Source organism: Grammomys surdaster, unplaced genomic scaffold (assembly GCF_004785775.1).
Source record: "Grammomys surdaster isolate TR1022 unplaced genomic scaffold, NIH_TR_1.0 752, whole genome shotgun sequence".
Classification (NCBI taxonomy): domain Eukaryota; kingdom Metazoa; phylum Chordata; class Mammalia; order Rodentia; family Muridae; genus Grammomys; species Grammomys surdaster.
Window position 1 is genome coordinate 720,636 of NW_021605171.1, and position 13,607 is coordinate 734,242.

General features: G+C 41.7%; 1 protein-coding gene across 1 annotated transcript in view; it reads right to left on the reverse strand.

Annotated features, from left to right (window-relative positions):
• The window catches only part of Gng12 (G protein subunit gamma 12), a 118,009-nt gene that overhangs the window by 94,546 nt on the left and 9,856 nt on the right, over positions 1 to 13,607 (reverse strand). The window contains exon 2 of the mRNA XM_028782436.1: positions 5,270 to 5,327. The gene's annotated coding sequence lies outside the window, so the exon portion shown is untranslated. The remainder of the gene's footprint in view (positions 1 to 5,269; positions 5,328 to 13,607) is intronic.

Consider the following 13,607-nt stretch of genomic DNA (forward strand, 5'->3'; position numbering starts at 1 on the left):
TAATATAATATAATATAATATAATATAATATAATATAATATAATATACACACACACATACACACACACACATATTTGTTCAGTGTTGAGATCTCTGGTTTTGTTGATGGAAGACATATGCAGTAGCCAATCAACACTAACTCAATGATTATAGTAGAGAATAGATTTGTTACAAATAATATTGTAAAATTAGAAAACAAGAGATATCAAGATAAAAACAGTATTATTCACAAAGAGGTTTGTGTCAGAAAATATTCTTGTGATGTAATTATATAATATAAAATAGGCTTCTGACAGAAAAAAACATGATAACATGTTTGGTTTACAGCAGTAAAGGCACTTAGAAAAACCCAATATTTATAAAAATTCTGTCAACCAGAAATAAACATCCTCTGATTGACAAAGAACGTCTATAAAACCCCACAGTGAGTGTGGAGTGAATGCCCTAATTCTAGCAGTTGGGGAACTCCAGTAGAAGGGCCTGCACACTTCAAGGCAACCACCCTAGGAAACAGAGAACTCCAAGCCAAACTGGGCCTGGACTGTGAGATCTCATCTCACAAAGACAAAAACAAGAATACTTCAAAAACTGCAGTTAACAGAACATTTAATGGTGTTAAACACAATGTTTTAAATGGAAAGCTTTCCTAAAATTAGAAAAGGTCAGTATGCCCTCTCCCCATGGATTTTCTTCTCTTTTCTTCATAAAGATTTCATTTTTGGTTGAGTGTGTGTGTGTGTACATCTGTGTGCATGCAGGGCCTGTGGAATTCACAGGAGGATGTTAGATTGCCTGGAGCTAGAATTACAGGCAGTTGGTGCTGGGAACCATGCTCAGGTTCTCTTAGAGAGTTCTTAACTTATGAGCTCTCTCTAGCTCATCCCTTCTTTTTATTTTTCTTTCTTGTTTCTTCTCTTTCATTTAGATCTACTCTTTTCCTTTCATAGTCCCCTTCCTAGTTTCACATCCTACATAGGCATGTGTATATATGTCTATATATAAACTTAAATCTAGAATCTACATATGAGAAGACATGTGAAATCTGTCTTTTTGAATCTGGCTTCTTTCAATTCTTTGGAGCAAAGTGAAATTCTACCATACACACACACACACACACACACACACACACACATACACACACACATCACATCACTTTTTTAAACCATTCATCTGATGATAAACTGGTACTGCTTTGAACACTGTATTCAAAGGACTAATACAACCAGAAAGACAAATAAAAAGTAAACAGGAATCTATGAAATATAGAGATGCTTACCACCAAGGCTGACAGGCTAAGTTTGATCCCCAGAACAAATACGGTAGAGAGAACGAACTGACTCCCCAAAATAGTTCTCTGACCTTCAAGTGTCAGCCTGTGAGTATGTGTGCACATGTGTACATGTATGCATACACACACACACACACACACACACACACACACACACAAATGTAAAAGATAAATGGGAAAAGATATAAAGTTTTGTTCACAGGTGATATGATCATCTATAAATCTGAAAAAAAAAATCAAAACTTGTCTCCAGTCTAGTAAAGGAAAGTTGTTAGATACAAGTCAATATATATATGACACCTCTCCAAATGAAATGTAAACTAAAAACACTATGTAAGGAAAACTACAAAATTCTGATGAAATGAAACAAAAACTGAATAAATGAACAGTCCATATTCACAGATAGAAAACTGCAGTGATCTTATGGTTGCAATTTTTCACAACTTGATCTTTACCATCCCCAAAATCTACAGAATTACTTTATAAATTAATTAACTCATTCTAAGGTGTACATAGAGAAGCAAAAGATCTGGAATAGTCTAATCACTATTAAAGAACCACTTTGGAGGACTGAGTCTGACTGCAAGACTCAGAATGCTACAGGAATCAGAGAGCATGATCCTGGCAAAAGTGTAGTTAGAACAATGGGAAGAGAGTGAGTCAAACAGACTCTCATAAATACCATCTGCTAATCGTTGACAAGAAAGTAAACAAGGGCAATGGCACGATGATTCTTCTCAACAAAATCATTAAAAACCAAACCAGAGACACATCTCACAACCTGCACAAGGATTCAAGACCGATGATCTAATGGTAAAACTAAAAAACTAAAAACCAGAAGATACCCTAGGAGTATGTGGGAATGCTTGGGTATCATAACAGTTAATACCAGTTGAGAACTTGACAGAATCTAAGATTGCCTTGGAGAAGGAGCTCTGGGCATATCTGTGGGGAATTATCTCGGCTGTTCTGATTGAGTTCATGGAAGTGGGAAGACCTGCTCCCTGCAGATGGCACCGTTTCCTCGGGTGGGAGCTGGACTGTTCGTGTTCTCAACATGCACTCATTGCTCTCTGTTCCAAATTCTGGAAGTGATGTGATAAGCAGCTTCGAGTTCCTGCCACTGCGACCTCTCCACCACAGCAACAGGAAAATAAATGATGACGGTGCGTGTGTGTGTGTGTGTGGGGGGGGGGGGGGGCAGGGATGAGCAGCATGGCTTCTCAGAAATAACTGAAAGGTGATCCAGTCAAAGAGAACTGATGCGCTTCCTTCCCTTCATTAAAATGAAAAGAGAAAACAAAAACCTTCTGCTCTGCTGAAAAGCATGCCACGAGAATGGAAAGAGAAACCGTAGGTAGAATAAAATATTTGCAAATGAAACTTCTGATAAAGACCTATTATCAAAAAGAGGGAAAAATCCAAAAATCAGCAGTAAGCAGTACAACACTCACCTGGTGGGTCCAATGCCCTAGATTTGGTTCTCAAGCACTTAAATACTTTCGACAATAAGAAAACAACCAGTCTGATATACTGCATACCTATTAGAACAGCCCAAATCCATAACATCACTACCAAATGCCAATGAGGATACAGGGCCACAGGAGCTAAGGATGGAAACGCAAAGCAGCCCAGATACTTTGGAAACATTTTGCAAACTTCTCACAAAAGTAAATGAGACCCTACCACACAATCCGGTAAGTGTATCCTCTGGTGTTTATGCAAATGAATGGAGAACTTCTGTTCAGACAACAATGTGTATATGGATATCTGTGTAGTTTGTCCATAATTGCTAAACCTTTAGGAGGTGATAAATATCCAGTGCATACTACTAAATAAAATAAACCATTTTGGAAGATTATACACTATAGCAATCTCAACTAGTGGACATTCTGGAAAAGCTAAACTGCTAAGACACAGAAACACTAGTGGTTGTTGGGGTTGGAGCTGGGGGAGGATGGACATAGAGAATAGAGTACTTCCAGGGCTATGCAACTGTTGTGTAGAATACTAGTGAATATAGGTTACAGATTTTAAAAACCTATAGAAAAATGGAACACAAAGACTGAACCCTAACATCTTTGTCACTGTGATACATACTACAACTTCTGGTGGTGCTATTTAAAAAAATTTTTAAAGCTCACCATACCCATAAACCACAATATAAAGCAGAGTCTGGTGTAATTAAAGCAGTATTCCTGGAGCTTCTAAGAGCAGCCATAGCTATACCACTTCACACTGAGCAACAGTCCAGGATTCCCATAGAGGCTGGTTCAATTATGTTACCTTCTGCTTAGAGCAAACATTTCAAAAGTACTAGTGTAGCTAGTTCCCTGGACCCAGCTTGCTGCTGCAGAAGAAACTGTCTTGTTAAAACTGAATGGTACGTTCCTGAAGCAGGTAGAGTCTATTGATTGATGCTGTGCCCTACCAGCTAAAATTCCTATCTCAGAACAAAAGTCTGAGAGCTGCTGTGGCAACATCGACATTGACACCCAAGAGAGTTTTACTTACTGAAGAAAACAAGGCACCAAATATTGAAGTTGAGAGTTAGCAAGGCTAATGATCAGAAAGCCAAAGAGAGAAAAGGGATGGGGAACCTTAATTGAGAAAATGCCCCCAGCAGACTGGCCTGTTGGCAAGCCTATGAGGGTATTTTCTTGATTAATAATTAATATGGGAGGTTATAGCCCACTGTGGTTTTAGATGATATAATAAAGCAGGCTAACATGCCATATGAGGAACACACCAGCAAGTAGCACTTCTCCATTGCCTCCGGATCTGTTCCTGTCTCCAGGTTCCTGCCTTGAGTTCCTGCCCTGACTTCCCTGAATAATGGGCTATAATCTGAAATAAACCCTTTCATCCTCAGGCTGCTTTTGGTCATGGTGTTTTATCACAGCACTAGCAACCCTAAGAAAATCCCCAGTAGAAGGGAATTCGCTTTGGTTTCTTAGATCAAACAGCTACCTCAGTGGAGTTAGCCTGAGTTCACTGCCTTCCCAGCTCATGTTTCACAAGGACAATCATCTGGAAACATCGGGTATATCCAACTACACCGTGTTAGAAAAAAGAAAACCTATCCATAACTAGTACCCAAACTGAAATGCTTCCAGATACCACAGACTACTTTTGAAAAGAAACTACAAAACTTGTAAAGGAAGCTCCTCCCATGACTTTTTAAGCCCAAGCTTCCTCCAACATCTCTGGGAGGGACAGGATAGGTGTTAACCTCAGCTGACAGATGAGGAAACAGAGGCACAGACATGTCATTATGATAGATAGAAAGGGGGTCTAATCAAAAAGCACCCAATATGGGGGCCTCAGAGAGCCCTAATCCAGCCTCAGTGGCAATCCTTCAGAGTTATCCTTTGAAAACAGAGAAGGTTTGGCCTCTCACTAGACCACAATGAGGAACATGAGGCTAGAATTCATTCCTTCTTGATGTCCAAAATGGACATGCAAGTATACACATTTAAATTTTAAACTGAGTGAGAGAAAGCAATAGTCAATGTCTTAGTAACACTGGGCATATTTTTGGTGCTCAAGAGCCATGTACGATAGGCAGTTCCCACATGAGGCAGAATGGACAGCTCAGGGCTGCAGGGTGCCTTCCACACAGACGCCGCAGTGCGCCATTTGAGACAAGGCTGTAGCTGCTGGCACCTGCAGCTGGACTGGGAGTCCTGGAGCTGATTCCAAGCAGGTCTATGAACATGGGCAAACTGAGGCTCCCTTCACTCTGCTTTGTAAAAAGGGCTTTCTGCAGTCACATCCTAGAACTCTGCTCAGAAATGGGAGACTATTGGATCTACCTATCCTTCTGCCCATGTTGACCCTTTATCAAATCAGACCAAGGGAAGAACATCGTTAGGTATTCAGTACTTCCTGGAGGATCAGTCACTAAATCCAAGTCGAATAGCATGCTTTAAGTATGTCAAGGTAAACATAGGAAGCAGTCATAAAAAAGACTTTACTCACCAGAAAAGCCACCTGGAAATAGAGAAGATGGTCACCCCAATGTCCTTCCCATATGAACCTACAGAGGAAAAAGTTTGTAATTTAGGAACAGAATTCTTGTTTCTCCAGCATGAGAGTGTTTCTTTCTGCCACAGAATAGAAATGACACGGTTATGAGACATAAGTATGAATTAATGCCTAAGCATAGAAAGCCCTTTCAACAGACACAGCAAGTCATTTCTTTCTAGCGTAGAGCTCTGACTGCTTTACTTCTAGCTTTTATCTCCACCCATAGAAAACATCTTATGAAGAGGCTTTATCTACCACCTCTTGGAAGATTAATAAGAGTATGGTGGTTCGACTGAGAATGGCCCCCACAGACTCTTATGTTTGAATTTGGTCCCCAGTGAATGGAACTGTTTGGGAAGTATTAGGAGGCATGGTGTTTGTTAGAGAAGATCTATCACTGAGGGTGGCATTTGAGGTTTAAAAATCCCACATTTCACGTGTTACCTTCAGCTGATATGTGAGGAAAGGAAGGCACAGACAGGTCATTGTGATTACAGAAGCCATGTAATTTCAGGAGCCAGAAGAGATTACGGAGGGAAAGGAGGATGGATGCTAAAGTTGCCAGCTCCCCTCTGTCTGCTCTCTGTGAATCAGAATTCGAAACCCTCAGCTACTGCTCCTGCAACATGCTGTCTCCTTCCCACCCTGATGATCCCAGATCAACTCTCTGAAATTGTAAGAAAGCTCCCAACTAAGTTACCTTGGTCATGATATCTCCTCACAGCAATAGAACAGTTAATGAGACAACACGTGTGTTTTAAAGAGTAAATAGTAGCTTATGCCTTTAATCCCAGGATTTGGGAAGCTGAAGCAGGAGGACTGCCATGATTTTGAGGTTAGCCTGACCAACACAGTGAATTCTAAGCCAGCATGGGTTAAAGTGGTTTAGTGATCTCACTAATATTCTAGTGGGGAAATTCAAAAGCAATGTTCCATGCCAATGAAAACAAAAACCTCAAATCACTGCACTAAAGGGAATTATTTATCCTGGGAGAATTCACAGAAGGCTGGACTGTGGCAATTTTAGCATCCTCCCTTCCCCCCATTCTCTCTCCTGGCTCCAGCAATTACATTAATTATGCTTTTATTAATTAAAATGGCAATAGGAAGTGCCAAATACAGTCATAAAACACTTCAGTAATTAACTCACACCTCACAGGAAGTCATTTCTATTTTGCAGTAGAGAACACCTAGACATGAAAAGGTTAAGTAAATTCTTCAAGGTCACACAAGTTGAAAGTGACAGGGGTGAGATTTATATCCTACTAGGCTTCTACACTACCAACATGCAAAGATGATAGATATTTAAAGATCATTACAAAACATTTCAGGGACATGCAACAAAGAGAAAAAAAGAATTGTGCTTGCTGTGAAAACTGGCTTGTCCCAACATCCTTCCAGACTGCCATCTTTAAATTTTTTCTGTTGAGTTCTGGAGAACCAGTCTTTTAATTCTGCCACTTTTCCAACATTACTCTTAAACCCCCTTGGCATTGTTTTCTGGTAAAATAACAACAACAAAAAACCCCAAACAAACAAAAACAAAACAGAACAAACCTTTTGACTTCAATGTAACAATCAACTAAAAACATATTATCCACCAACAAAACTTCAATTACAGCTGGATTCTTAGCATGGACACCTTATAGGGAACATAGACTGAGTGGGTCTGGCAACTCCAGTCCATGAAGTTGTTACTGCCAGGCTGCTAGGCTCTGAGAATGCTCAATCTGCTATCTCTTCCCTGGACTTTACACTGTAAATGCTGACTCTACTAAGCCTCAGGCTTTAGAATATTGAAAATACTTTCTGTGTTTTATATACTTCTGAGAACAATTGAGTGACCAGTAAAACACAAGAGTCTTTCACAGGTACAAAACCAAAACAAACCAAAGCAAAAACAAACAACAAACAACAACAACAAAAGAAAAAAAGAAAAATAATTGATAATCACCATCAACAACAAAATACCAACACAGAAAGCCTGAGCTAGTCTTCTGTCCTTGAACTGCCTGTGCATCCTTGGGCAAGCCAGTGTACCTCTCGGAGCTGTCGTTTTCTCTTTGTAAAATTAATTACACTTTCTTTAGAAGGTTGCAATACCTGGTCAAGTGTAGGCACACTGATGGATACAGGGGCTCATTCTTGGAATTCTTGGATTAGAAAGGCCAAGGCAAGAAAATCAATAGTTTAATACCAGCCTGGACTACAAAAAGTCAGTTCTAGGCAAGCCTGGGCTACAGAGACAGAGTTGCCAAAACCAAACCAAACCAAACCAACAACAACAACAAACAAAACAACTCCCCAACCCCCCAAACCAAAAACAGGCAAACAAAGGAATAAAAACAAAGAAGGAAGAGAGGGAAATTGGGAGGGCCAATAAAATAAATAACAGCTTCTGATAATCAAATGTCATAAAAACTTCAAGACCAAGTTGTATCCTTGAGATTTCATTTTTAATATTTAACAGGTTTGTGAGCATAAATTTTTCAAGAGATGCTTACTTTCAGGTTCTTTTGGAACAGTCTTGCTCTCCAGGGAGAGATAGAAACATGGATCAGAAATTCAAGACAAGCAAAACCTTTGTTTCAAACAAACAAACAAAATAAACTTATTTGGCCTTGAGCCTACAACTGCAGACTTCATGTGACCTCAAACAGTCCACATGCCTTTCCTGAAGGTCACAGATCAATTAAATGTGTTGGACATGAATTTCATGTTAAGCATGAAAACACTTTCTCATAAACACTGGAGGTCCACATGGCCTTCAAAGGACAGTTTGCTTCTAGGCTCCATGTTCTAGCAAGGTGGTCAAGAGTTAACATTCAGTATCCCAGAATCTTAATACCCTATCTTCTCTGGAAAAACACTTCCTGACCTGCCTCACAGCCTCAGCTGATGGCACTCCAAACCTGTGGGCCTTACCTGTGCTGAGCTGTGGTATGCATTACTGTGTGAAAAAAGGTACAGAGACAGTCTTCCTCTGAGGGCATTCTGTTTTGTTCTTATACAACAAGATGCAGTAACAATTTAAATGTGGAAGTTTCTGGTTTGACCCTGCCCCCTTTACTGGATGGATTACACAAGGCTCGACAAATTTCAAGGAAGGGGCTTGCATGGATCTGAGCTCAAAGGCTCCTCTTAGACCTCATATGCAGATGAGAAAACCAAATGGAATTCATGACTCTAGAAGAGCCAGGGACTGATTCTGCCCTGTCACAGAGACTCCATCTGGCTACCCTACAAGGTTCTTACACTGAACCTCTCTTGAGCTCCACAGGGGCACTGCCTTTGGATCACACCCAGAACGGCTGACTCCACAGGTCTGGGTGTGGTTGGGTGTCGTGATTTTCAGTCACTCCCAGTTGATCCTGCCACACTGACAAATGTGTGACCTACACCCTGGGAACTTCTGCTTCAGAAAAGCTGTTGGATCCTACTCCCTCAGAGCATTGCTTTCTCTCTAACTAAACAACACAGTTAAAGGAACACAAAGTCAAAAACTCTTCAACTTTGTCAAGTCAGGAGGGTTAAGGTCAGAGCCTTCCAGTGTGTCCAGCCCTCCCCTCCAGCTGCCCACACAATAAAGATTACAACACAAGCTGAGTGAGTAAGCACAGCACATGCTTCCCAGCAGAAGGTAAAAGGGAATGTTCGGAGAGGGTAGAAGGCTTGTGTACTAAGAAGTAGTCTGCTCTTTGGACTTCTCCTGGCTTTCCATCCCCTGAGCTCCACCTGGCTCCTCCTCTGCTCAGGGACCAGGCCTCTTCACCCTTCCTCCACTCTCTGGCAGTTACAGCTGGTTGCTCTTCCCAGCCTCTCCCTTGGTTTCCAGATGGACCTTCACACTCATAAATACCTTCAGGGCAGCCAGGATGGAGCTGAGTAGGGAGGATGCTCCCTAAGGCTTTCCCTTAGGCTAGGCTCTTGTTCACTCAACCTTCCCACGCCTGTGAAGCCAGGTGACATAGACGGGCTGACCAGCACCGGCAAAGCTCCCAGTTCTTGGGGCTGAGTTTACAAGAAAATAAAAAGTCAGGAAAACAAGGTGCACGGGGTTCTAATCCTATCTTTGCCATTTACCTGCTAGCATAAATGACTCTGGGCAAATATCAGAAGCTATGTAGAATTGCCCCAGTTTCCTTATCTGTAAGGTAGAAATTAATGTTTTGACCTGATTCTTCCTGAAGCTTCTGAAAACTATCAAATTATCAGTTATTTAATTCAATTCATCTCAAGACACAGACATATATACTAACATGGCTGTCACTATGAATGAAAATATGCCAATGATTAAAGAGACATAACATACTGAGAAGACAAAACATAGAGCCAAAACTACTCCGTCCAATGTAATCATTAGTATACTGGGTGACTAGCTTGTCACAATAAACACAGACAAGAAAAAATATTAATGTGCCCAGATTAAAGTATAGAGAGCAAAGTCACACTAATTTATAAACCTTCAAGTCAGGCATTTTTCTACACGCGCACGCATGCACGCGCACACGCACCTTGGGACAGTGTTGAGAGAAGCAGATGCTACTAGCCTTGGGTCACAAATCAAAGGTCTCAGACATTGAGAGGAAGTCGTTCAAGCCCACATACGGCTGGAGTATTACAGCTAGACTTCAGCCACTGGCTGGACAGAAGACATAGACCTCCATCTTCTATCCCACGCTTCTGCCTTACCTGTGAAATCATTCCTGACTCCTCCAAGCCCTCCCCAGACAGGCTCAGTCTCCCCCCACAGTGTCCTTACACTCTTTGACTCATGTACCTTAGAACAGTGAGGACTAAATACATCACTGGTGCCTCATACACATCTTCTTAATGGGTCAACACTACACAAAATTAGGCTGGGTCAAAGAGATAAGCAGGAGCTCGCTCACTGGTTAAAGAAAACCTTTCTCATAATGTACTACCCTCCTGTGTCCTCAAACCTTATGATAGGTGCTTACTTAGTATGTGTGTGCACTAGACAGAGTTCAGCAGACAGAGGGTAAGAGCTGTTTATTTCCAACTCACTCTGGAAGAACATTTTTGTAAAATGCAATAAAAATGAATTCCTATAAGCTGAACAATATGTAAATTCACTGTTAGTGAAGCTGCTACAGAGATTACTAATTGTATCATCTGAATTTCTGTACTTATCTTGTTACCTGCTGGAAGACTGGGGCGAGGCTGACCAGAAAGTAGCAGGCTAGACCAGCTGGGCCTGCCACACAGAGGGCAGCTAGCTAATAAGGGAGGGTGCGCATACCAAGCACTGCTGGGTGAATCTCACTATTAACTCCTTCTAAATCTACAGGCACCTGTGGGGTAGGTATACTGTCACCTCCATTTTACAGGTAGGGAAACTGAGACAAAATGCTTAAAAGTGATTTCACGATTTCAGGGGTGGTAAGAACCATAGCTGGACTGAACCTGGACAGGAAGCGTCCTAACAGACAGGACTGGGTGACTTCAGGGAACCCACTGTCTGTCATGCAGGAAGTAACCATTCAGATCTTCATTTCAGAGAGATCACCTGGTGACAGCAGAGTGCAAAAGTCAGGGGCAGAGAGAGGCTGGCTAGCAAGTGACCAGGGATAGGATTGCCTGGGGTAGAAGGAAGTGTCTGGAGAGAGGAGATCAGATAACTCGGGTTCAGAGTCTAACATCTTGCATGGAGGGGAAAGTCCTGAAAAGATCTGAAAGAGGCAAAAAGAAAACCAGACTCAAAGGGATGATGAACTCAGCTTTCAAAACCATTTACGGGAATGTAATTCTCTTGGCAAAATGTGTGCCGGATCCCTGAGCATTTTGAGCTCAAGTATCCTCTCTTTTTATCTGGTTCTGCCAAACTACTCTCCTACTCATCCTCCTATGCTCTGGTACACTTAAAGTGGTTTTAAAAGCAAGAATTACAAATAGTTCCAAAACTTTCAACCCTTTGAAGTCATACAAAGCTCATGACTGGGGGACAGGCTCCCAGCTCACTATAGCTGATCTGTGAACAGAGATTTCTCTATGAAATCTCATTGGCATTTTCATTAAACCAGGTATTTTAGTTACTGTTCTATTGCTGTGAAGAGACCCCCATGACCAGGGCAATTTATAGAAGAAAGCATTTAATTGGTTTTTTTTTTTTTACAGTGTCAGGGTTAGTCCATAATCATCATGGTGGGAAGCAGACCGTACAGTAAGAGCAGCAGCTAAGAGAGTTACATGCTGATCCACAGGAACCAGGCAGGGAGAAACACTGGACATGGCCTGGGCTTTTCAAACCTCAGAGCCCACCCCCAGTGACACACTGTCTCCAACAATGGCACACCTCCTAATCCATTCCAAATAGTTCCAGTAACTGGGGACCAAGCATTAAGATTACAGGTAAGCTCAGGCTGCCTTTTGCTCACCCTGGTCTTGGCAGAAGTATTATTTTACACAGAGGTCTTTCCTGAGGTTCCTTATTAAGGCAGCCCTCCCATTCTCCTGACACCCACCTTGTACACCACACTCCTAGTTCTGTGACCATCACAGTACTTACCTGTCCTGAAGAAATACTGTTAGTGTGGTTTTACTAAAGAACTGCTCATACCTTGTTTAAAACCATATCCCCACAGATCACGCAACTGCTTTGTTGACTTAAAAAGATCATTAGGGTATTTAAAAGGATGAAGGCTTAGGGCTTTTGTCTCAATGAATTAAACATTAAATAGCAAAAAACAAACAAACAAACCAAGGGAGACATCAGAGGAAAATGTGTCTTCCCCTTCTCCTTTGTTTTTTTTCTAGCTAGCAGACAACTGCTCCCATGGGAGCAGTTTTACATGCTAATCTCAGGGGCAGCAAGCCAAGTGAATACATAAAAACGTATACCAACTACAGAATCCTGTGAATTCATACAAGGAATGCCACTACCACTGATTACTGCTCCCGTCCAAACCTACTGTCGCCCCTGAAAATGGAGCTGGTGCACCTTACCTCATGTTCCTACAAGGAGTAAGGAAGTGTCCTAGCACATGCCTACCTCTGGCACTTAAGTACTAATCACTGTCTTTGTTATCAAGTTTACTGTCAGCAAAATGCATTCTCTCAATTAGGGTTTGACTTGCATCAAGGTTCAAGGTGACAGGCATTGTGTGTCCACTGTGATCATGGACGGCACTTGTATGGAAACAGCTAACACTCAAGCATGCTTTCTAATATTCCCAGTGCTTTATAATCGTCGGTCACTCCTCTATGCTAACAAGAGACAGTCATTTTGCCACTGCTGATAGTAGGATGACTCTTCAGGACCACTCCTCCTAAGCTGTTCAAGTCCTCTAATTCCTGGAACCTGTGAATGCTGGATCAAATCTACCCAAACAGCCCTCAGAAGCAGAGAATTTCTCTAGCTAGAGAAAGGGAGGAGAAGGGCCCATTAAAGTCCAGATAAAAGAAGGGTCTGCTGTGCTAATAATGTCCAGTCTAAGGTATAAAGCCCAATGGCAAGTATGAAAAAAGCCTCTAAGAAGTGAGAGACAACAAGAAACAATTATCAAAGAATAGAAGTCTACCATCAACCTAAAGAGCCTGAGGTAAATGGTAAGTTCTTCCCAGAGCCTCTAATAAGAGCCAAGCTGGCCAACATTTCAAGGAGACACAGCAGTCACACACATACCCTGGCTTCTCAGTCTACAGAACTATGAGATAAAACATCTGGTTGTCTTAAGCTGTTTGTGATAATCTGTTACAGCAGTTATCAAAACTAACCCTCTTATGCAGATGTTTGATCTAGTTTAACTGACCGCACTTCTTTTCCCTAATAGCTGAGAGAAATGGCTTATTTCACAACTGACAGCATCGAAGATTAGCTGAAATACACCTATCGGCTGTTTTGCAAATGGACATTAGCCACCAGGTAATTCAGACTGCAGGCTTGAATTCTAAAGCATTAAGTATGCTGCCACACAGCTTCCAAGAGTTAGAGTACACCATAAAGGTCAAAGATGACATAGGTGTCCAGGCCAGCATCTAACAGAGGATCCTTGACACAGTTGAACACAAAGACCCAGAGGTACTTACCACAGCAACATTCACTCATATACTAAGGATTGCGTACTCAAAGGTGCTGGTTATCCTTCCAGGTCCTGGGATAAAGTAATAGACTCTAACCTTTTCCTTGTGAAATGGACACTACAGCAAAGAACAGCAACAGCGACATATTATAATGAGCACTAGAAGAAAAGTTACCATCCACAGCACTCCACTGCTTGTGTGTGTGTGTGAGAGAGAGAGGGAGGGAGGGGGGAGGAGGGAGAGGGAG